Here is a 24,997-nt window from a genome sequence, read left to right as displayed (position 1 = left end):
GTTTGACATACAAAGCTTTAAAGGGAACCAGTCACCATTGTATATAATAATCTGAATCTTCTCTTGCATTGTTATTAATTTGTATTCTCCCTGTGACAGCAGAAATGTCAGGCTGGCTGTTGGGCTGTAAGGCTGTCCACTATCTCCAGGCTAAGCTCAGTGCTGATAACAAGCACTCAAAAACCTGTCATATAACAAAGGTGTCATCGGAATTACCTGAAAGAAAACTGAAATTTATGTTTTATTTGTAGCTGTAGCTTTCTACCACCCTGCTCTGTTGTTAGTGCATCAACCTTTTTTTATGCAGAAGGTACAAAGTCTGATGAAGCTCCAATAAAACCCAATAGCATAACATTTACCTAACAGTTAATGCAAAGGTGTCATTCATGACCTACAGTCCAAACTTGCCTGCTTGATATTAGCCTGTATTTTTTATTTTTTTTAAACACTAAGGTCAGCAATAAATATAAAATCTGAAAAGCAATTTTTCTATAGATGTAACATTTAGGTACTGTGGGCCAGATTCACGTAGAACTGCGGCGGCGTAACGTATCGTAGATACGTTACACCGCCGCAAGTTTTCATTGCAAGTGCCTGATTCACAGAGCACTTGCGATGAAAACTACGCCGGCGGCCTCCAGCGCAAGGCGGCCAATTTAAATGGGCGTGTGCCATTTAAATTAGGCGCGCTCCCGCGCCGGACCTACTGCGCATGCTCCGTTTCGCAAATCCTGTTGTGCTTTGCGCGCCGTGACGCGTAGCGTACTTCCGTATTCCCGGACGTGTTACGCAAACGACGTTCATTTTTCAATTTTGACGCGGGAACGATGGCCATACTTTAGACAGCAATACGTTTGCTGACTAAAGTTAGGGCACCTAAAACGACGACTAACTTTGCGACGGGAAACTAGACTAGCGGCGACGTAGCGAACGCGAAAATCCATTGTGGATCTGCCGTAACTCCTAATTTGCATACCCGACGCTGGTTTACGACGCAAACTCCCCCCAGCGGCGGCCGCGGTACTGCATCCTAAGATCCGACAGTGTAAAACAATTACACCTGTCGGATCTTAGGGATATCTATGCGTAACTGATTCTATGAATCAGTCGCATAGATAGAAACAGAGATACGACGGCGTATCAGGAGATACGCCGTTGTATCCCCTTTGTGAATCTGGCCCTGTAAGTATATGCATCTTTCTTACACAGGATAGTAAGAATAAGTGTTAGATGGAACAGCACCTGTAGTACTGACAGGTGCAGACTCTGCGCTGATCCGTGGAAAAAAAGGAAATGTTCCTGGACTGCCGCACTCTGATAGGCGATTTATTGAAACAAAATAAACAAAGGATAAAATCCAAAGCTGTATAACATCCAAAAAATCATGCAACAAAAAAGCTAACATGTTTCACATCATTGATAGATGCTTAGTCATAGCTATGACTAAGCATCTATCCATGATGTGAAACATGTTAGCTTTTTTGTCCCCTATGTCCACTTTTTACCATTGATTGCAGTGTTGCATGATTTTTTTGGATGTTATACAGCTTTGGATTTTATCCTTTGTTTATTTTGTTTCGGCAGTCCAGGAACATTTCCTTTTTTCCACAGATCAGCGCAGAGTCTGCACCTGTCAGTACTACAGGGCGGGAGCACAGCATAGGTCGCAGGGCTTGGAGCGGTACTCTTTTCCATTGTTAGATGGGGAAGGTAGCATTTTTAAGATTAGCTTGGTTAAGCCTGGAATTCTACTTTAATGTACCAGCTTGACAACATTGCTCTGTCATGGATACAGTCAGGGCCGCCGATAGGGGGGGACCACCAGCCCCCCTGTAGGGGGCCCGGGCACACAGGGAGGCCCAAGCAGCAGGAGGAATTAGTGCGGTTTGGCGGAGGGGCAGTTACAGAAGTATGCCCTGTGTGGCCCTCTGCACCAGCTGAAAGCCAGTTCCCCCCCCCTCCTCCCGGCTTTCAGCTGCTGCAGGGAGAGACACAGGCACAGGGCACTATTCCTGTAATTGCTTCAATGACACTGATCAGTGATTTCACTCCCTGTTCTGCCTGCTTCAAATCCCCCCCATGTGCCCCCCTGTCACTATGAATATATATATATATATATGTACTATTTTTTTAAATGTAAAAAACAAATAAAAAAGGGCTAATTAACACAAGTTCTCTGTTATGTTCGTGTCCGCTAATAATGATTTTAGTGTGTTTTTTGTAATATGGGTGGGTGGGGGGGGGGGGGCTGTACGTGGCCCCATGATTTCTAACAGCAGCCCTGGATAAGGTACATTAAGTGAGAACTGGCACCCTGGGACAGGAAGTGTGTTACTGGCATGACCACCAGGTGAAAATAAAGAAAAACAAGCCTGAACAAAAGAAAAATGATGCAGACCTACAAACTATTATGCTTCAACACATTTTTGTTCTTTGGTTTAAAAAATACAATTGACCAAAACCATTATACTTTTCCCTACAGATACAGTAAAAATAAAAAAGAGCTCTTTACAGTTCAGCACCAAGAAGAGTTCATATACTGTAGTTTATTACCAAGAAGAGCTCATTTAGTTCAGCACCAAGGAGAGCTCCATATAAATCATCACCAAGTGGCACTCTATATAACTCATCACCAAGGAGAGCTCGATATAGTTCATCTCCAACTAGAGCTACATACAGTCCAGCATCAAGGAGAGTTCCTTCAAAACTTCAGCACCATGTTCCATCTAGGTCATCGCCAAAAAGAGTTCACATAGTTAATCACCAGGGAGAGCTCCATATATTTCAGCACCAAAGATAGCTTCATATAGTTCAGCACCAAGGAGAGCTCCATCCAGATAAGGACCATGAAAAGCCCTATACAGTCCAGCACCAAGGAGAGCTCCATCCAGATAAAGACCATGAAAAGCCCTATACAGTCCAGCACCGAGGAGAGCTCCATCCACATAAGGACCATGAAAAGCCCTATACAGTCCAGCACCAAGGAGAGCTCCATCCAGATAAGGACCATGAAAAGCCCTATACAGTCCAGCACCAAGGAGAGCTCCATCCAGATAAGGACCATGAAAAGCCCTATACAGTCCAGCACCAAGGAGAGCTCCATCCAGATAAAGACCATGAAAAGCCCTATACAGTCCAGCACCAAGGAGAGCTCCATCCAGATAAAGACCATGAAAAGCCCTATACAGTCCAGCACCAAGGAGAGCTCCATCCAGATAAGGACCATGAAAAGCCCTATACAGTCCAGCACCAAGGAGAGCTCCATCCAGATAAAGACCATGAAAAGCCCTATACAGTCCAGCACCAAGGAGAGCTCCATCCAGATAAAGACCATGAAAAGCCCTATACAGTCCAGCACCAAGGAGAGCTCCATCCAGATAAAGACCATGAAAAGCCCTATACAGTCCAGAACCAAGGAGAGCTCCATCCAGATAAAGACCATGAAAAGCCCTATACAGTCCAGCACCAAGGAGAGCTCCATCCAGATAAAGACCATGAAAAGCCCTATACAGTCCAGCACCAAGGAGAGCTCCATCCAGATAAAGACCATGAAAAGCCCTATACAGTCCAGCACCAAGGAGAGCTCCATCCAGATAAAGACCATGAAAAGCCCTATACAGTCCAGCACCAAGGAGAGCTCCATCCAGATAAAGACCATGAAAAGCCCTATACAGTTCAGCACCAAGGAGAGCTCCATCCAGATAAAGACCATGAAAAGCCCTATACAGTTCAGCACCAAGGAGAGCTCCATCCAGATAAAGACCATGAAAAGCCCTATACAGTCCAGCACCAAGGAGAGCTCCATCCAGATAAGGACCATGAAAAGCCCTATACAGTCCAGCACCAAGGAGAGCTCCATCCAGATAAAGACCATGAAAAGCCCTATACAGTCCAGAACCAAGGAGAGTTCCTTAAAACGTTCAGCATCAAAGAGCGTTCCCTATAGTTCATCACCAAAAAGAGCTTCATCTAGGTCAACCTTTCTTTTCAGCATAGAGGAACCCCTGATAATAATTTTCAGTCTCAGGGAACCCCTGCTAAAAATTACTGTATCTATAACTCATGATACATTAGTCTCATGATCAGTGGGAAGAATGCTTCTTACACTTGAGGACAGTGGAAAGAATAACTCCCTTTTAGATACAGTGGAGGTGCGTCTATAGAGGGCGCTGGAGCGCCGCCCCCTCTGGCTCTCGCACCGCCACTGATACAATAACAGATTCATGCATCGCATGAGCGAGCGCCGGCCACCTGAATAACGGCAGCTGGTTGGCTGTGCGGAAGTGCCTATCAGAGCCAGCGGCTCTGATAGGCTTTCTGAGTACAGCCCTTCGGCTCTCGGAAGCTTATCTAAGGGACGTACGGGTGGTGCGTTCCTTAGATAAGACTGATAGGCGTCTCAGCCAATCAGGTTACCGGTAACCTGATTGGCTGAAGCATCATCGAGGGCGGGAGAAGACATCGAGGGACGTGGAAGGAGGATGGCTGACCCGCGGAAAGGTAAGTGCCGGGCGGGAGGGGGAAAGGGGCATTATACTGGGCACAGTGGCATCAATGGGCATTATACTGGGCACAGTGGCATCAATGGGCACAGTGGCGACAAAGGGCACAGTGGCGACAAAGGGCACAGTGGTGACAAAGGGCACAGTGGCTGCGTTTGATGGTATGGCACAGTGGTGACAATTGATGACACAGTGGCTGCGTTTGATGGCATGGCACAGTGGTGACAATTGATGGCACAGTGGCTGTGTTTGATGGCATGGCACAGTGACTGCATTTGATTGCATGGCACAGTGGTGACAATTGAAAGCACAGTGGCTGCGTTTGATAAGTGATTAACGATTGGTTTGCGCAAAATTTATAGCATTTACAAAATAGGGGATAGTTTTATGGCATTTATATTAATAATTTTTTTTTACTACTAATGGCGGCGATCATCGTTTTTTTTCATGACTGTGACATTATGGCGGACACATCGGACAATTTTGACACATTTTTGGGACCATTGTCATTTTCACAGCAAAAGGTGCTATAAAAATGCATTGATTACTGTGAAAATGACAATTTCAGTTTGGGAGTTAACCACTAGGGGGCGCTGTAGGGGTTAAGTGTGACCTCATATGTGTTTCTAACTGTAGGAGGGTGGGGCTGGACATGTGACGTCATTGATAGTCTTTCCCTATATCAGGGAACAGACGATCAATGTCACTGCCACTGTGAAGAACGGGGAGGGTGTGTTTACACACACCTCTCCCCGTTCTTCAGCTCCTTTGACCGATTTACGTCGGCAAAATGGCACGGCTGGGCACAGGCACGTACATGTATGTCGCCTTTAAGAGCCCAGCCGTGGGTCGCGCGTGCGTGCCGCCGGCGTGCATGCGACCCGGTCCAAAGCTCTGTGACCGTGGCCGCGGGACCCGAGGACTCGAACGCTGCCGGTGTCCCGCGATCGGTCACAGGAGCTGAAGAACGGGGAGAGGTGTGTGTATTGTTTGGGGTTCTAAGTAATTTTCTAGTAAAAAACGTAGGGAAAAAAAATATTAAAGAGAGTTGGATCAAAAAAGAACTGGATCTCCCTTGAACATCTCCAGTGAATGTAAGCTGCCATCTCAGCAGGCATGTAAATCATCCGAGTCAACTTAGTGACCTTTTCTCAATTTTTGAGATCAGAGAATAGAACAACAGCACGTTCAGTGTAGTGTCAGCAAATGGAAAGCTTTTAAAGACTTCGTAGAACGGCTTTGGCAGGAACGTGACTCACTTCCATACAAATGTAGATATTTTACCAAGAGCTTCATTTTCATTAAAACTGTTCCGTAGAAGAACATTCTGCATGGAAAGCCCATGATGACCTTATGTGCCTTCAAAAAGGGGGCTTTGTAGTTTTTGGGAGAACTGAATTCATTAGGCCAGAAGTCTTTGTATTATTAAGGACCAAACCCTTTCTGAAAGAAGAAAGGGAAACTCTGCTCTGTTCGAGTCTGGCCTTCTGTACGGTACAGGTCATGCTAGGTAATGCCGCGTTGACTGGCAGAAACCCAAAGAAGACTGAATAATGAACATAAACAGTAGAGGGCTACTAAAAGCTTTTTGATATGTTAATTTTTGTTTTTTCACTAGTCTCTACTAGTTTTTTATTTGTATTATTTCTTTTTTGGCTTATACCAGCTATATATATATACACACCGGCCACTTTATTAGGTACACCTTGCTAGTACCGGGTTCGACCCCCTTTTGCCTTCAGAACTGCCTAGCATCCATTTGGCCTCTATCAAGGGAATCCATACAGATTGTATGTTGATTCACCTAGACCAGTGATAGCGAACCTTGGCACCCCAGATGTTTTGGAACTACATTTCCCATGATGCTTATGCACTCTGCAGTGTAGTTGAGCATCATGGGAAATGTAGTTCCAAAACATCTGGGGGGCCAAGGTTCACCATCACTGACCTAGACTTTTTCCTTTAGAGCAGTGGTTCTCAACCTTACTTACGTGCCGTGACCCCTTTATAAAATTTCCCATGTTGTGGGGACCCCTAACAGTAAAATTATTTTTGTATAGTGGGTTGTCAGCACCCAAGGCAAGACAAATAATTTGTGCCCCTAACCAACGGACATTTAGCGCCCCTTGAGTCCCTTCCACTTATACAGTACAGTGTTGGTGGGGAGTTGGGATGAGTGGTAATGTTGGGGGGAGTTCTGATCAGCCAACATAGGTGCTCTTGATGAAGGTTATCTGCTGATCTGAGAACTGTAGTGGGGACTTTTTGTGGCAACTATAATCACAGGTAGTGTTACTCACTGTGTCTCCAACTTTGTGGTGTCTCGTAGCGTGACACCTATGCCGAAAGCAGGAGATAGGGTCTCCTCCAGCCCATCTCACTTCACATTCCTCACCAGTGAGCTGACCTCTAGTCTCTGCCCCTCAGCCATGCCGTGAACTAAATGGGCGGCTGGTAAGAGGCTGAGTGGGTGGCCGCGGGCTCCAGGGACAGCCCTGCTGGGCTGGGAGAGTGGTGCGGGTTTCAGGAACAGTCCATGATTTGGTGACCCCTGGCAAATCATCATTCGACCCCCAAGGGGGTCCCGACCCCCAGGTTGAGAACCACTGCTTTAGAGGATTAAATTATGCCTTCATTATAAGGGATGCATACCACATATGGCTGAACCACACGTCCGGACTAGTGTTTATGTTTTATGTCCAGTTATATATGTGTCTTGTTAGTCAAATATGTCCTTAGCCATTATTATTCGTTTTTTAAAACCTTTCATAATGGTTATTTATTACTGCACTTTTATCTTTTATAAATTAAATTTTTTTGATATTGGAAAAAATACTAGATTTTGGATTATTCCCGTCTTTGATAATTTGTTGTCAAAGTAACCTCTTTTGCTATTTCCTTCCCTTCTTCCGTTCAGGGAGTGTGATACTTGCGGGATCTCCAAGTGAAAATTAAGGAAAAATGTCAAAAAATAAATAAATGCAGCCACTACATCTAATACCGCGTACACACGACCGTTTTTCGGGTTGTAAAAAATGACGGGCCAGATTCACATAGAATTCCCCCGGCGCAGCGTATCAGAGATACGCTACGCCGCCGTATCTTACAGGGCTCTAAGTCGAATCCAGGAAGATTTCACGCCGTAAGTTATCTCTCGGCGCGTATTTCAAATTGGGCGGGTAGGGGGCGTGATTCATTTAAATGAAGCGCGTCCCCGCGCAGGTTGAACTGCGCATGCTCCGTTTTGAAATTTCCCGCCGTGCTTTGCGCGAAATGACGTCGCACCGACGTCATTTTTTGAACTTAGACATGAGTTACGTCCTTTCCTATTCACGGACGACTTACGCAAAAAAAAATTAAAAATTCGACGCGGGAACGACGGCCATACTTTAACATGGCAAGTCTATCTATACGCCGCAAAATAGCAGCTTTAACTATACGTCGGGAAAAGCCGACTAGCGACGACGTAAGAGAATGCGACGGCCGCGCGTACCTTCGTGGATCGACGGAAAAAGCTAATTAGCATACCCGACGCGGAAAACTACGCAAACTCCACCCAGCGGGCGCCGAAGTATTGCACCTACGATCCAAAGGCGTACGAAGCCATACGCCTGTCGGATCGAAGCCAGAAGCCGTCGTATCTTGGTTTGAGAATTCAAACTAAAGATACGACGCAGCAAATTTGAAAGTACGCCGGCGTATCAGTAGATACGCCGGCGTACTTGCTCTGTGAATCTGGCCCGACATTTTTAATGGTCTAGAAAAAACTTTGTTTTTTTCTACCCAATCGTTAAAACGGCCTTGTCTACACACGATCGTGAAAAAAAAAATGCTCTAGCAAAGTGGTGATGTACAACGCGATGGGGAAGTTCCATTCAGATGACGCCACCCTTTGGGCTGCTTTTGCTGATTTTGTGTTAGTAAAAGACGATTTGCGCTTTTCAGTCTGTTACAGCGTGATGAATGTGCTTACTCCATTAGGAACGCTAGTTTTACCAGAACGAGCGCTCCTGTCTCATAACTTGCTTCTGAGCATGCACGTTTTTTTCACGTTGTTAAAGCCTACACACGGCCATTTTTTACGACGTTAAAAATGACAACGTTAAAAACGACGTGAAAAATTAGAGCATGTTCTAAATTTTTAATGGCCATTTTTTACATCGTGAAAAATGCTCTGGAGCCTACACATGATAGTTTTTAATGACATTAAAAAAAAACGTCATTTGGTATAACCCGAAAAACGGTCGTGTGTACGCGGCATAAGAACTGGTAAGCTGTAATATATTGCATTATATATTATTATATTTTTACTTTATTATTTTATTTTTGTATTGTATTATTATATTTTTGTATGAGTATAGATACCCTTTAATTACAAGTAAATGATCACATTTATATATATATATATATATATATATAAATAAATAAATAATATATATATATATATATATATATATATATATATATATATATATATATATATATATATATATATATATATATATATATATATATATAAAAAATAAGACAGTATGTTTTCCTTTTAAGAAATGAGGAAGCAGAAGCATTTTTTGTGTGATAATTTTCTGCCAAGGATAAAGGAGAGGAGCGTTGGCCTTTGTAATTCTACGGTGATAATACAAAAGGTTTCTACAAGAAGGTTCAGTTAGTGGGCCATTCCACTAAATATGATCAGACATTTCCCATTTCACTGCAGTAAACTCTATAACTGAACATGATAAATCAGTAGGCACTATGGCCACAAATATACGTGCCTCTTCCCCATGTAATTTTTCTCTAGACATATTACTATTCTCACACTTCCCCTCCCCCCTCCCCGCGGACGCACCATCCCTCTTCCCTTTATTTGCAGTGATGATGGATGACACTAGGTAGCTTCATCTATCCACCGAGCAGGCTCATTTAGACAGAGGTACACTTTTGGGTACGGCCTGGCTATTTCTCCCAAGTTCCCTCCGGGTTGGTCAAACGGATGCTCTTGATTAAACTTTTTCTCTTTTTTTTGTTGTAGAATCAATATTTTCATTATTACCGCTTTCACTGTCCTTATAAAAACTCATCTCTGCTCTGTGTTAAAGGGCCGATGTTATGGGATATATTAAGGGATGGTGCACACCAGCGGGTGAACTTTAAGGTGCGCATAATGCATGTACAGTGCTTGTTTTCTGACATTTGTTGCTTACATTATATATAACCCTAGAGAATAAAATGGCGGTTGTTGCAATATTTTAATGTCACACTGTATTTGCGCAGTGGTCTTTCAAATGCATTTTTTGGGGAAAAAATACACTTCAATAAGTAAAATAAAAATAAAAAAAAAACAGTAGAGTTTGCCCAATTTTTTTGTATAATGTGAAAGATAACAATGTTACGCCAAGTAAATAGATGACATGTTACCGTATGCTTTAAAACTGTGCATGCTCGTGGAATGGCGACAAACTACAATACTTAAAAATCCACATAGACGACGATTTAAAAATGTTTACAGGTTACCTGTTTAGAGTTACAGAGGAGGTCTTGCACTAGAATTATTGTTCTCACTCCAACGATCATGGCGATACCTCACATATGCGGATGCGACTTACGCAGGGATGGACTGGCCATTGGGACTACAGGGAGTTTCCCGGTGGGCCGATGGCTCAGTGGGCCAGCTTCAGTGACAGCAGACTGCCGCCCCCTCTGCTCCTCTGTCTGTCCTTCCCCGCAGCGCTTACCTGGGGGGAACAAAGAAGCAGGGGGAGGACCAGAGGAGCAGGGGGGATGACAGAAGAGCATTGGGGGAGGGGACAGACAGCTGACTCAACAACTATGGCCTGGGAGTTTCTGACTTCTGCCTAATCTTGTCCCATAAGGGGGGGCACCAAACTGATTCTTTCCCCCGGGTGAAATAATTTCTAGCTTCCCCACTGGTACTGCCTATAAGAGTACCAGTACCAGCCGTTCTACTCTAATAAAGTAGAACGGCTAGTGAAAAGGGAGAGGGGGCTTGGGTGGCCGGGGGGTGGTGCGGGAGTTGTCCGGCCGCCATGGGAGAGACCTGTCAAAGTGGGCTAGTCTGGATGAAGTCCAGCGCCAAATTTTTGTCCCAGTCCAGCCCTGGACTTACGTATGAGGTGCTTTACATTTTTATATTTTTTTACTTTATTTTTACACTGTCTCTTTAATTTTTTTATCACTTTTATTCCTATTTGCTTGCGTTTGCTTCTGCACACAAACTCGGATGAATGGAGGTCTTTACATTTTTATATTTTTTTACTTATTTTTTATTTTTTTACTGTCCCTTGAATTTATTTATTTTTTTATCACTTTTATTCCTATAACAAGGAATGTAAACATCCCTTGTAATAGAAATAAGCATGACAAGTCCTCTTTATTGAGAGATCTGGGGTCAAAAAGACCGCAGATCTATCATTTGCCTTTAAAAGCAAAAACATTTTTTTGACTTTAACCACTTAAAGCGGGGGTTCACCCTATCGACGGGAAAAAAAAAAAAAAAAAATTTCTTTTACCTTAAAATCAGGCATTGTAGCGCGAGCTACAGTATGCCTGTCCCGAATTTTTTACCCCCGTACTCACCTTGTAGTCGTCCATCGAAGATACCGGGGAATGGGCGTGCCTATGGAGACGGAGGATGATTGACAGCCGGCTCTGGCGCGTCACGCTTCTCCGGAAATAGCCGAAATAGGCTTGGTCTTCACGACGCGTGCGCATAGCCTGTGCGCAGGCGCCGTGAAGAGCCGAGACCTACTCCGGCTGTCTTCGGGGAGAGTGACGTGCCAGGGCCGGCCGTCAATCATCCTCCCTCTCCATAGGCACGCCCATTCCCCGCGGGAGCCGAAATCTACGATGGACGACTACAAGGTGAGTACGGGGTTAAAAAAATCGGGACAGGCATACTGTAGCTCGCGCTACAATGCCTGTCTCGATGGTAAAATGTGTCGGGGGAGGGTGAACTACCGCTTTAAAGCGGGGGTTCACCCTATAAACAAAAAAAAATGTTTTTTCTTCTAGCATAAAATTAGGCATAGTAGCGCGAGCTACAGGATGCCTGTCTTGATTTTTTTCGCCCGGTACTCACCGTGTAATCGTACATTGAAGATACCGACTCCGCGCGGGGAATTGCCCGTCGAGTTCCTCGGTCGTGTGTACGAAGCTTTACAAATGCAATTTTTTGGGAAAAAATACACTTTTTTGAATAAAGAAATAAGAAAACAGTAAAGTCAGCCCTATTTTTTTCTATATTGTGAAAGATAATGTTACGCTGAGTAAATTGATACTCAACATGTCATGCTTCAAAATTGCACCTACTTGTGGAACGGCGACAAACTTTGACACTTAAAAACTTCCATAGGCGAAGTTTAGAAATTTCTACAGGTTACCAGTTTTGAGTTACAGAAGAGGTCTTTTGCTAGAATTATTGCTCTCATTCTAATGATCAGTGATACCTCACATGTGTGGTTTGAACACAGTTTACATAAGTGGGTGTGACTTATGCGTTCACCTTTGCACGTGATGGGCCGATTTAAATTTATAATTTTGTTTATTATTTATTTTACTTTTTATTTTTACACTGTCCCTTAGTTCACTTTTATTCCTATTACAAGGAATGTAAGCATGTAAAAAGCATGACAAGACCGTTTTAATGTGAGATCTGGGGTCAAACAGTTCTCAGATCTCACATTTACACTTAAAAGCAATAAAAATTGTCCATTTGAGACCGTTGGGCGTAAGTGACGTTTGACGTTGCTCCGGTCCTCCAAGGGGCATAGAGTCGAATGGGGGCCATCTTGCCCTCACTCAACTTCCTGCCCATCAGGCCACAGGACCTGATCCTCTCCCCTGCTTCCAACTGCTCTGGTAAGTGGCGGAGACCACCGGGACGCGGTGGGAGGCGGGCCTCTCCTGTTGCCCATAAAAGTGATCTCGCGGGGCGAAAAAAATTATCCTGTCTATCTGCCTGAGAACTCCGATGTCACTTCCGGTCCTCCAAGTCCATAGAGCCTAGTGGGCGCTATCTTGCACTCACTTGACTGCTTTCTTGACTATCGGCTGCATCGAATCGGTTTTGAGCTTACTCACAGCTCCGGTAAGCTCGGAATTGACCGGGAAGCGGCGAGAGAGGGAGGTCACCACTCCCGACGCCTAGAAAAGTGATATCACTGCAAATCTGCCACTTTTATCTGAAAGCCGGCCACCTAGGGGGAAAAATACAATACCGTTGTCATGGCAGCTAGCTGTTGCCATAACCACAGTATTTAACGTAATGACAAAATTACCAGTTGGGAGGTCGGTAAATGGTTAAACTTTACTTAACCACTTGCTTTCCTATTCTGACACTTCTCTCCTACATGTAAAATTACTTAGAACCCCTAAACATCTTGCATTGTATCCATATGCTGCTAGCCTCCTTAGTAAATACATAGGAAGGTATATTGTATTTACTTTTTTTTTTACAGTTACTTTGTTTGTGGCGTCTTAATGGGCATTTTTTTTTCTTTTGCGTGGAGGAAGGGCTTTCTCAGCTAAGCACAACCTCCTGCCTGCATACCTGAGCTAAGGGCAGATGGATTACAGGAAGTAAATGCTACATGAATCATCTGGCCTTACCCAAGATGGCTGCATCTAGGGGGTGTTTTTCAAGGTGATTCCTCAACAAAATAAAGCATGGAGACATGGATGGATGGGTGAGTTTCTTTTGAATATTAAAAATAAATTAAATCGCATTTTCAGTTTGTGGTGCTCATATACAGTTTAGTTCCGTTTCTAAATTTGGGTAATGCTTGGACATACAATTTAATAGAGTTGAGATCACAAATATTTTCTTCCTCCGTGTTGAATAAGAGTCTGAATAAGAGACTTGCTACCTAAAGCATCCAACTAGATTCTCCCATTTCCTTACATCAATGTGCTATGTACTTAATGGGTTTGATTTACTAAAGGCAAATAGACTGTGCATCAGTGGTGGCCCTTTAATTAGGAGCACCTGGGCTCCAACCCCTTTATCCATGCCACCCCATATATGCAGGGCAGGACTTGGGGTGGTGGGGCCCCCTGGAGCAGAGAAGCGGGGGGTGGGTTGTTACCCCCGACCGATCATAGTTGTTGAGGGGGGGTGGGTGGTCTGGATCCACCGACTGACCTATCGAAGTTGTTGAGGGGGGGGGGGGCAGTGCGCCGACCGATCATACTTGTTGAGCAGGGGGGGGTATCCGCTGACCGGACCAACCGATCAAAGTTGTTGAGTGGGGGGGTAGTCGCTGGATGGACTCCTTACCTCTTCCCAGGGCCGCCTTCAGTAATTTTGGGGCCCCTTACACAGCAGCAGTAAAGGGGCCCCCTGGAGCATCGAAGTTGTTGAGATCGAGGGGGGGGGGGGGCGGCTGCCGAGAATTCCATCCATCCGCCAAAGTATTTGAGCGGGGGGGTGGTGCCGAGGATTACATCCATCCGCTGAATTTGTTGAGCGGGAGGAGGTTGCCACCCACGGGGGGTTGCCATGACTGCCGCTTGCAGGAGGGGGTTGCCGTGGCCGGGGCCCATGGGCTTGAGCCCAGTCAAGCCCAATAGTAAGTCCAGCCCTGCATATATGGCTAATGGTCAGATTCATGCATAGAATAAATCTACCCACAGCCGCCGCCACCCCTATTAATGTGTCTGGCCCCTTTCAGGATGCCAGGCGCCTAAATTACAGTGGCGGGGGTGTTATTTTGAAGCACCTGATTAGAGGCTTCAAAATAGGGTGGGCTTGGAGCGCAGAGCATTGCGCCACGAGCTCACCCATGAATATTCGCTGTTGTAACACTGATCCTCAATCCGGCCAATCAGAAGCAGGTCTGAGACCCTTTTTCCAATTGGCCGAAAAGAGAAGACTTTTAATTGGCTGCCGAGGAGGAGGGAGGAAACGGAAGCCGCCGATGCCCGTGGAGAGCAGGGGATTGGGCATTCTTTGCAAAGTGAAGCTTCACCTCATTTACTAATCTCTGGGGCAACAGTCCACAGTCTATTTTCCTTTAGTAAATCAACCACATCATTTCGAATCAGAAGCAAAAATCAAGCCATTGTGAAGCATTGATGGAATGTAGTTCTGTCTTACCTGGAAGTTGATTGTCTGCCAACAGTTGCAGGGAGATGTTTATTTGATCAGAAGACACTGCAGGTGATATCAGCCACCTATGAACAGAGGGAAAAAAATCTAGTTAAAAATAAATGTTTATGGAACTAACAGAATGATAAATAGCTCATCCGGTACACTGAGAACTCTTAACATGGAGAGAATAAAAAATGAGCAAAACTCAGTGCTGTTATTTGTTTTATTCAATAAAGCTGAGTTGAGAGCAATGTCAGCATGTAAAAAAAACAACCACGTTTCAGACTGTTGTTGGGAGTCAGGTCAGGGATAAAATTTAATTGGTTGTTGTGCTCTTTTCACATTGCTCAGGAGCTTATTGAATAAGTCCACAATGTGTATCATTTTTCACTATTTGATGGGAGAACCTGCAGAAACCAAATTCCGGGATTCTTTAACCCCTTCCAGCCTAAGGGTAAAAACAAATGTTAATGCCTAAACACAATTTTACAACTTTGAAATGTGTTAGTAAAACTGTACATATCGTCACAACTACTTTGTCTACACAGGTGGATTATACCTTGTTTTTTTCAGGAGAAATTGGGCTTTCATTTGGTGGTAAATGGTAATGGATATCTCCTGATTTTTTTTATTATCAAAGGAAAACGTATTAGTAGTATTTCTCTTCCGTTCATAGACGGACACAGCCTTCATTGACATTAGGGTTATGCTTCTTCCTACCATAAATCTCCTGGTAGGAAGAAGCATAACCCTAAGGTCAATGAGGGCTGTGTCCGTCTATGAACTCAGAGAAATGGATTTTACGGTGAGTACAAAAATCCTTTTTCCTCTTTCGTTCATAGACGGACACAGCCTTCATTGACCTTAGGGTTATGCTTCTTCCTACCAGGAGATTTATGGTAGGAAGAAGCATAACCCTAATGTCAATGAAGGCTGTGTCCGTCTATGAACTCAGAGAAATGGATTTTACGGTGAGTACAAAAATTCTATTTTTTCAGGAGACATTGGGCTTTTTTTTGGTGGTAAATGGTAATGGATATCTCCTGATTTTTTTATATTATCAAAGGAAAACTTATTAGTAGTGTTTTTCAGGACACATTGGGCTTTCATTTGGTGGTAAATGGTAATGGATATCTCCTGATTTTTTTTATTATCAAAGGAAAATGTATTAGTAGTATTTTTCAGGACACATTGGGCCTAATCCTCAAAAACCCGGCGCAACGTAACTTTTTCCATTTAAGTTACACCGCCGCAAAATCTCTAACTAAGTGCCCGATCCACAAAGCACTTACCTAGAAATTTTGAGCGGTGTAACTTAAATCGGGCGGGCGCAAGGCGTTCCTCTTCTCCAGGGGGCGATTCCCATTTAAATGAGGCGCGCTCCCGCGCCGGCCGTACTGCGCATGCCTGTGACGTCATTTTCCCGACGTGCATAGCGCGAAATTACGTTACGTCGGGCTTTGTGGATTGCGACGGGACAATAAAGTTGCGTCGGGTAAAAAAAAAGATACGGCGCCAATTTTTTTTTTTACAATTTAAAAAAAATCGCGTCGCGAGCAAGAAAGGTCTGTTTTTACAAGGTGTAAACAGTTTACACCTTGTAAAAGCAGCCCTAATTTTGCGTTTGCAAGATAAAACTTACGGAGAAAAAACGAAGCTGAAAAGCTTTGTGGATCTCCGTAAGTCCTAATTTGCATACCTGAGGCGGCATTTTGACGCGAAATGCCCCCAGCGGCGGATGCGGTACTGCATCCTAAGATCCGACAGTGTAATTCAATTACACATGTCGGATCTTCTCCCTAACTATGGGAAACTGATTCTGTGGATCAGTTCCATAGTTAGGACCAGGGATACGACGGAGTAACAGCAATTACTCCGTCGTATCTCTTTTGAGGATTTGGCCCTTTGGGCTTTTTTTTGGTGGTAAATGGTAATGGACATCTCCTGATTTTTTTTATTATCAAAGGAAAACTTATTATTAGTGTTTTTCAGGACACATTGGGCTTTTTTTTGGTGGTAAATGGTAATGGATATCTCCTGATTTTTTTTTTTTATTAGGAAAGGAAAACTGGCCCAAAATAGTAAAAAAAAACAAAAAACATTTTTTTTTATATAGCTGTATATTTCTTGTCGTTACAATTTACCACCAGAGAACAACCCCCCAAAAAAATCTCCAGCTCCCGACAATCGCAGAAATACCACATGTGTGTATGTTAGTTGTTTGTACCCGTAGTAGGGCTCAGAAACAATGGTGTGCATTTTGCATTTTTTTTTATCCTGCCTAAATCACACTGAGGTTGATTTACTAAAGGCAAATACATTGTGCAATAGAAGTACACTGCAGTTGCTTTAGATTTAAGAGGAAGTTCTGAAATTAGGGTTCTGATTTCTATCATCCAATCATGTTCAAGCAAAAATGCAGTTTTTTATTTTCCTTGTATGCTCCCCTCAGATCTAGACCAACTGCACTTGCAGCACACAGACTATTTATCTTTAGTAAATCAACCCTATAGACACTTATTGACACTGATACTATTTAAATTCTACACATCATATGTTGACCCCGACCTTGACTCTAAGGCCGGGTACTAACGAGCAAACATGTACGATGAAACCGGTCCGTCGTACAGAAGTCCGCGCGTAAACAATACGCGGGGCGTGTCCGCGTCGTCGCCGCGACGATGACGCGGCGATGACGCAGCGACGTGGGCGGGCCTGCCATTTAAAGGCTTCCACGCATGCGTCGAAGTCATTCGACGCATGCGAGGGACGGCGGGCGCTCGGACATGTACGGTAGGTCTGTACTGACGACCGTACATGTCCGAGCGGGCAGGATTCCAGCGGACAGTTTTAAAACACGTCCAGGAATATTTGTCTGCTGGGAAAAGGCCCGGCGGGCAAATGTATGCTGGAATTCTGCCCGCTCGCGCCTACACAACCGAACATGTATGCTGAAACTGGTCCGCGGACCAGTTTCAGCATACATGTTTGGTCGTGTGTACGGGGCCTAACATTAACCTGGGATCTTGTTATTTTTTTTTTATACTTAATTTTTTATGTATTTCTTTTTTTTTAACCACAATTTATAATTTAATTTCCCGCAAGGAGATCCAATGCCTGTGTACTGAACAGTTGGCGAGTGTCGACAGACATTGAGTCCGCGGTACTCGCCGCTGGGCTCCTGCTATGTGTGATCACAGCGGAAGCGGGCCCCTGGCGGCTCGCGTGCACGCGCCCTAGACCCGCACGTGTCAGATCACGTATTAGGTACCAGCCACAGTATATCTACGGTGGGCGGTCGCAAATTGGTTAAAAAATAAACAATGAAATCAAGACAATTGCATGTATATTTAAAAAGCAATAAACACAGTATAACGTCCTTCAGATTGAGATCATTAAAGTGGAGGTTCACCCAAAAACTAAATTTTTAACATTAGATTGAGGCTCGTTTTGTGAAGCAGAATCGGGTGTTTTTTTTTTAAATCGAAGCAGTACTTACAGTTTTAGAGAGCGATCTTCTCCGCCGCTTCCGGGTATGGGCTGTGGGACTGGGCGATCCTATTTGATTGACAGGCTTCCGACGGTCACATACAACGCGTCACGATTTTCCGAAAGTAGCCGAACGTCGGTGCGCAGGCGCCGTATAGAGCCGCACCGACGTTTCGGCTTCTTTCGGCTATTCGTGACGCGATGTATGCGACCGTCGGAAGCCTGTCAATCAAATAGGAACGCCCAGTCCCGAAGACCATACCCGGAAGTGGCAGAGAAGATCCATCTCTAAAACGGTAAGTACTGCTTCGATTTTTGACAAAATGAGCCTCAATCTAATGTTAAAAATTGTTTTTCGGGTGAACTCCCGCTTTAAATAACCCTCCAGAAATTAGCTTAGATATCTTATATCGTTTTATAGCCCTTCACACTAAAGGCGTTTTGTGAGCCTTGACTGTAGCTGGACAGCTGTTACAGCTTTTACCTGAAATAGTAATGAACTAGGAGGAAGACATGATGTTCTGCCTTTAAAGCAGTCTCCTTTTGAAAGAATTATTAAAGGGGCTGTCATGAAGAATAACACCTGTGTGAGAAGTCTGTCATAAAAAGCAACACATTCCCAAGTTCAAAGGCTGTTTGTCAGTTCCCGGGAAGTAATAAGGTTCAGCTTTGCAGCCTTCATATCGGTATGTGGCTTGCGAGCCTTAGAAACCTGCTTCCATCAGAGCTTGGTCACATACTGTAGGGGATAATTCCCTTTAATTTCTTGTTGACACATAATACATATGTGTGGCAGCAGGTTGGGGTGGGGGTCCAGGCCTTAATGCCGACACTCCACACATATGCGTCCATGGCAGATGAGAAAACACTATAACAGCCAATCACAGTGGTCATGTGATCAGGAAGTAACAAGGAAGTCTGTCCTCCATAAGTTCTAAGTTCACCTTTTTTTTTTTTCTAAATTCCAGCTCCCCTATGTACAAATATAGCATTAACCACTTAAGCCCCGGACCAAAATGCAGGTAAAGGACCAGGCCCCTTTTTGCGATTCGGCACTGCGTCGCTTTAACTGACAATTGAGCGGTCGTGCGACGTGGCTCCCAGACAAAATTGGCGTCCTTTTTTCCCACAAATAGAGCTTTTATTTGGTGGTATTTGATCACCTCTGCGGTTTTTATTTTTTGCGCTATAAACAAAAATAGAGCGACAATTTTGAAAAAAATTCAATATTTTTTACTTTTTGCTATAATAAATATCCCCCAAAAATATATATAAAAAAAGTTTTTTTCCTCAGTTTAGGCCGATACGTATTCTTCTACATATTTTTGGTAAAAAAAAATCGCAATAAGCGTTTATCGGTTGTTTTGCGCAAAATTGATAGCGTTTACAAAATAGGGGATACTTTTATTGCATTTTTATAAAAAAGAAATTTTTACTACTAATGGCGGCGATCAGTGATTTTTTTCGTGACTGCGACATTATGGCGGACACTTCGGACAATTTTGACACATTTTTGGGACCATTGTAATTTTCACAGCAAAAAATGATAATAAATATCCCCCAAAAATATATAAAAAAAAAGTTTTTTTCCTCAGTTTAGGCCGATACGTATTCTTCTACATATTTTTGGTAAAAAAAAAATCGCAATAAGCGTTTATCGGTTGTTTTGCGCAAAATTGATAGCGTTTACAAAATAGGGGATACTTTTATTGCATTTTTATAAAAAAGAAATTTTTACTACTAATGGCGGCGATCAGTGATTTTTTTCGTGACTGCGACATTATGGCGGACACTTCGGACAATTTTGACACATTTTTGGGACCATTGTAATTTTCACAGCAAAAAATGCATTTAAAATGCATTGTTTATTGTGGAAATGACAGTTGCAGTTTGGGAGTTAACCACAGGGGGCGCTGAAGGAGTTATGTTTCACCTAGTGTGTGTTTACAACTGTAGGGGGGTGTGGCTGTAGGAGTGACGTCATTGATTGTTTCTCCCTATAAAAGGGATGACACGATCGATGCAGCCGCCACAGTGAAGCACGGGGAAGCCATGTTTACACGCGGCTCTCCCTGTTCTTGAGCTCCGGGGACCGATCGCGGGACCCCAGGAATCCAGGAAGTGAACAGACAGTAGCTTCAGTTGCCCACAGTTTTTTTTTTCTTTTTTTTTTTTTTTTAAAGTGTATTTTGTGCGTGTACTCGAGAGAGGAGCCGGACTGCAGGAGTTGGGAGTAGGCAGGCCTCCCCCAGAGGCAATCTGCCACCTTCCTCCATGCCCTGGGTGGCAATGGTGGGTGTGTGAGGGGGTCCTCCCACACAGCCCGCCCTACCTGCTCCGCTTTGAAGCCCAACAGGGCAGAGGGACTCCCTATGAGGGAGTGAGAGGATTAGCCCGCTCAGCCAGCCCCGTTAGTCCTTTGCCTCTCTTTTTTTAGAGACCGCGTGGTCAAAGTGCGTGTATGTTAACCCAATTTCGAGTGCGTGTGTAAGTGTGGTGGTTTTTGTGGGAGGGGGGTGGGCGTACTAAGCGCAGGCTTACCTTGCATAGCACACCCGCCGGGAGCCGGGCTGAGACCACCAAACTCAATTCACATGTAGCCGAGACCGGGATCCGAAAGTTGCCCACAGTTAAAATGGCTGCAGCCAGACTCAGCGGAGGGAGCTTTCTACAGCATATTTGGCAAGTACAGAATCACAGTATATATAAAATAATATGCAAAGTGGTTGGAGGGAAGCTTCAGAATGGCAAAGATGTTTTTATTAGAAATTATGTGAGCAGACTGCAGTTCCTATTTAACTTTGTGCTGTTTGCCCCTTACATTGGTTGCATTCACACCGGAGCATAGCGTTTTTGAGAATTTTTCTGGCATTTTTGGTGTGTTTTTATACAGCATTTTTGGTGTGTTTTTATACAGCATTTTTGGTGTGTTTTTATACAGCATTTTTGGTGTGTTTTTATACAGCCTTTTTGGCATGTTTTTATACAGCATTTTTGGCATGTTTTTATACAGCATGTTTGGTGTGTTTTTATACAGCATTTTTGAGCAGCGCCATTTTTTATTAGCTTTTTCTTTCTTTTTTTCTTGTCAAGTTTGTTTATTACATTTTCTAAATTACAAGCATATATTGTCAATAAACATAGTCACTATAAATAGTAGCAGAACACAAATTAGATATTTATATCAAGCTCCAGTGTTTTTTAGAAGGCAACAACAACAAAAAAAAAACAAAAAAACAGTAATTTGAGTTTAACATATGTTGACCATTATCTGGAGACTTGCTAAAATATATGCTTAGTGTTGAATTTAGTAATTACAAACCAGATATAGTAATAATATATAACATGTAAGATAATATAAGAATTTATAAAGAAAAAAAAAGGGTCATAATTTCTAGTATAATGTTGGGGTAATATATAATGAAGATAAACAGGGATTTATTGTATAGACATAAAGGGGCAGATCCACAAAAGGATTACGCCGGCGTATCTATTGATACGCCGGCGTAATTTAAAATTTCCTGCGTCGTATCTTTGTTTTGTATCCACAAAGCAAGATACAACGGCATCTGGGATCGATCCGACAGGCGTACGTCTTAGTACGCCGTCGGATCTTAGATGCAATTTTTTGGCAGCTGCTAGGTGGCGTTTCCGTCGAAATCCGCGTTGAGTATGCAAATTAGCTATTTACGGCGATCCACGAACGTACGTCCGGCCGGCGCATTTTTTTACGTCGTTTTCGTTCGACTTTTTCCGGCGTATAGTTAAAGCTGCTGTTCTGAGGCGTACTCAATGTTAAGTATGGCTGTCGTTCCCGCGTACAATTTTGAAATTTTTACGTCGTTTGCGTAAGTCGTTCGCGAATAGGGATTTGTGTAGAATGACGTCACCGTCGGAAGCATTGGCTTTTTTCGGGTTAATTTCGAGCATGCGCACTGGGATACCCCCACGGACGGCGCATGCGCAGTTAAAAAAAACGTTGTTTACGTTGGGTCACGACGTATTAACATAAAACACGCCCCCATTACATCCATTTGAATTCCGCGCCCTTAAGCCGCCAGAGATACACTACACCGCCGTAACTTATGGTGCAAATTCTTTGTGGATTAGAAATAAAAAAAATAAGTTGTGGCGGCGTAGTGTATCTTAGATACGCTACGCCTGGCGAAAGATTACGCGCAGGTACGTGGATCTGCCCCTAGGTCTGTACTGTTTCAATGGAGCTCTAAAGCTGAAATATACTGATAAGTAAAAAACATAAAAAAAAAAAGGAATGCTGCTACCATTTTTGCATATAATAACAATATATGCAAAGAAAGAAAAAAAAAGAAAAGAACTAAAGAGACAAGATAGTAGAGAGCAGTGCCGGGACAAGGTAATTTGGTGCCCAGGGCGAACATGGCAAACTGCGCCCCCCCCCCCCCCACACACACACACAATATTTTCGGGCCAACAGCACAGCATTGGAGCTCATTGTGGCAGTCAACAATTGCTTAACCTGCTATCCTCTAGCCTGCAGAGGCTGTATTAGGTCTAGAGGATAGCAGCTTAGGCAGTTCCTAATGGCTCAGTCCCTAGGATCAGTAAAGGATAATTGCCTACAGGCCCTCTTACCAGACCCAGCGAAACTTCCGCAGTAGTGTAGCATGTCTGTACCCTGGTAGTGGCTCAGCGTGGCTCTCTGGTGGTTCTGGTTAGCAGCGTGGCTCTCTCTGGTGGTGCTGGTTAGCAGCGTGGCTCTCTCTGGTGGTTCTGGTTAGCAGCGTGGCTCTCTCTGGTGGTTCTGGTTAGCAGCGTGGCTCTCTCTGGTGGTTCTGGTTAGCAGCGTGGCTCTCTCTGGTGGTGCTGGTAAGCAGCGTGGCTCTCTCTGGTGGTTCTGGTTAGCAGCGTGGCTCTCTCTGGTCGTTCTGGTTAGCAGCGTGGCTCTCTCTGGTGGTGCTGGTTAGCAGCGTGGCTCTCTCTGGTGGTTCTGGTTAGCTGCGTGGCTCTCGCTGGTGGTGCTGGTTAGCAGCGTGGCTCTCTGGTGGTTTTGGTTAGCAGCGTGGCTCTCTCTGGTGGTTATGGTTAGCAGCGTGGCTCTCTCTGGTGGTTCTGGTTAGCAACGTGGCTATCTCTGGTGGTTTTGGTTAGCAGCGTGGCTCTCTCTGGTGGTGCTGGTTAGCAGCGTGGCTCTCTCTGGTGGTTCTGGTTAGCAGCGTGGCTCTCTCTGGTGGTGCTGGTTAGCAGCGTGGCTCTCTCTGGTGGTGCTGGTTAGCAGCGTGGCTCTCTCTGGTGGTGCTGGTTAGCAGCGTGGCTCTCTCTCTGGTGGTTCTGGTTAGCATCGTGGCTCTCTCTTGTGGTTCTGGTTAGCAGCAGCAGCATGGCTCCCTCTTTGGCTTCCCCGGTACACTCCTCTCTTTCTGTTTCTGTCTTTTGGAGCAGTTAAAGTGGAGGTTCACCGCCGATTCCGGGTATGGGCTGCGGAACTGGGCATTCCTATTTGATTGACAGGCTTCCGACAGGTGCCGAATGTCGGTGCGCAGGCGCCGTATAGAGCCGCACCGACGTTCGGCTTCTTTCAGCTACTCGTGACGTGCTGTATGCGACCGTCGGAAGCCTGTCAATCAAATAGGAACGCCCAGTCCCGAAGACCATACCCGGAAGCGGCGGAGAAGATGTATCTCTAAAACGGTAAGTACAGCTTTGATTTAAAAAAAAAAAACATCCGATTCCCCTTGACAAAATGAGCCTCAATCTAATGTTAAAAATAGTTTTTCGGGTGAACTCCCACTTTAAGTATATCATTCATTCCCCCGGCTTGTTTCTGGGTTATGGGATCTCTTTCTCTCTCTTTTTTTCCCCCAGCAGAGTGCATGCTGGGAGCTGTAGTCTCTTTCCTGAGAGGCTAGCCGGAGGCGGGATGGGAACAGTGCGAGGAGGGGTGGCGGACAGCACCCAGGTGACACCATAAAGAAAGCTGGCAGTTGTAGTGGGTGCTGTCAAGACCCCCTCTACCCCCATCATTGAAGCTGTGATGGCTGCAGTGTGAGCGGGGGAGAGGCGAGCTTCAGGATCTCAGAATGTTTCGCCCCCCCCCCTTTCTCCTGTCAGCAGTGCGGGAGGAGAGACAGCGGCTCTCTCATTACTTTCCCCGCGTTGTTGATCTTCTGGAACTACATGTCCCATGATGCTCCACATGGTGCCATAGGTTCGGTGCAGTTACGGGTGGTAGGGGGCGCATGGTAGGCTGCACCTTCTGTGGTCTCCATCTTTTCCCTGGTGACCAGTTGTTGATGCTCCTACTGCATGATCTCCCTTGTAAGTGTCTGTAGTATAGTCTAGTAAGCTGCGAGGTACTACAGCCGGATGGGTGCTTCAGCTAAATATTGAAACAAAGGTAAGACATGTGGCAAATGGTGAAGCTTTTAAGGAGGGGGGAGAGGGGTTGTATGCAGAGGGAAGAGATACTATTTGATGCCATTTGGCAGGTATGTGTGTGTGTGTGGAGGGCATGGTTGAGTGCCTGTGTATAATCTTGCTTCAAAGAAACAACTAGAAAGGTGAAAAATATATTTTTATCATTGTTTTTAAGTATACTGCTTTAATGGGAACACATACAAACATATAATGTGGGTGGGGGTGTTCTCAAATTTGACTGCAGAGTTAGAAATGCACTTAAAAGAACACTAAAGGCAAACTTTTTTTTAAATAACAAACATTTTATACTTACCTCCACTGTGCAGCTCGTTTTGCACAGAGTGTCCCCTAACCCTGTCTTCTGGGGTCCCTCGGCGGCTGTCTCGGCTCCTCCTTGCAAAAGCTTTCCACACTTATGCGAGCAAGCTCGCATGGTGGAAAGCTTTTGCGAGCGCGCTCCCGTGATACAGTGGCGGCGGCCCCTCCCCCCGGTGCGCCGCGT

General features: G+C 44.5%; 1 protein-coding gene across 2 annotated transcripts in view; it reads right to left on the bottom strand.

The window, feature by feature from the left end:
* RALY (RALY heterogeneous nuclear ribonucleoprotein) overlaps positions 1–24,997 on the bottom strand; it is a 264,917-nt gene that overhangs the window by 98,750 nt on the left and 141,170 nt on the right. For both annotated transcript variants that reach the window (XM_040330366.1, XM_040330367.1), the window contains exon 2: positions 14,617–14,693. The gene's annotated coding sequence lies outside the window, so the exon portion shown is untranslated. The remainder of the gene's footprint in view (positions 1–14,616; positions 14,694–24,997) is intronic.

This window comes from Rana temporaria, chromosome 12, assembly GCF_905171775.1.
Source record: "Rana temporaria chromosome 12, aRanTem1.1, whole genome shotgun sequence".
NCBI lineage: Eukaryota > Metazoa > Chordata > Amphibia > Anura > Ranidae > Rana > Rana temporaria.
Note: the sequence above shows the minus strand (reverse complement) of the source record. Positions and strands in the feature narration are given on the sequence as shown.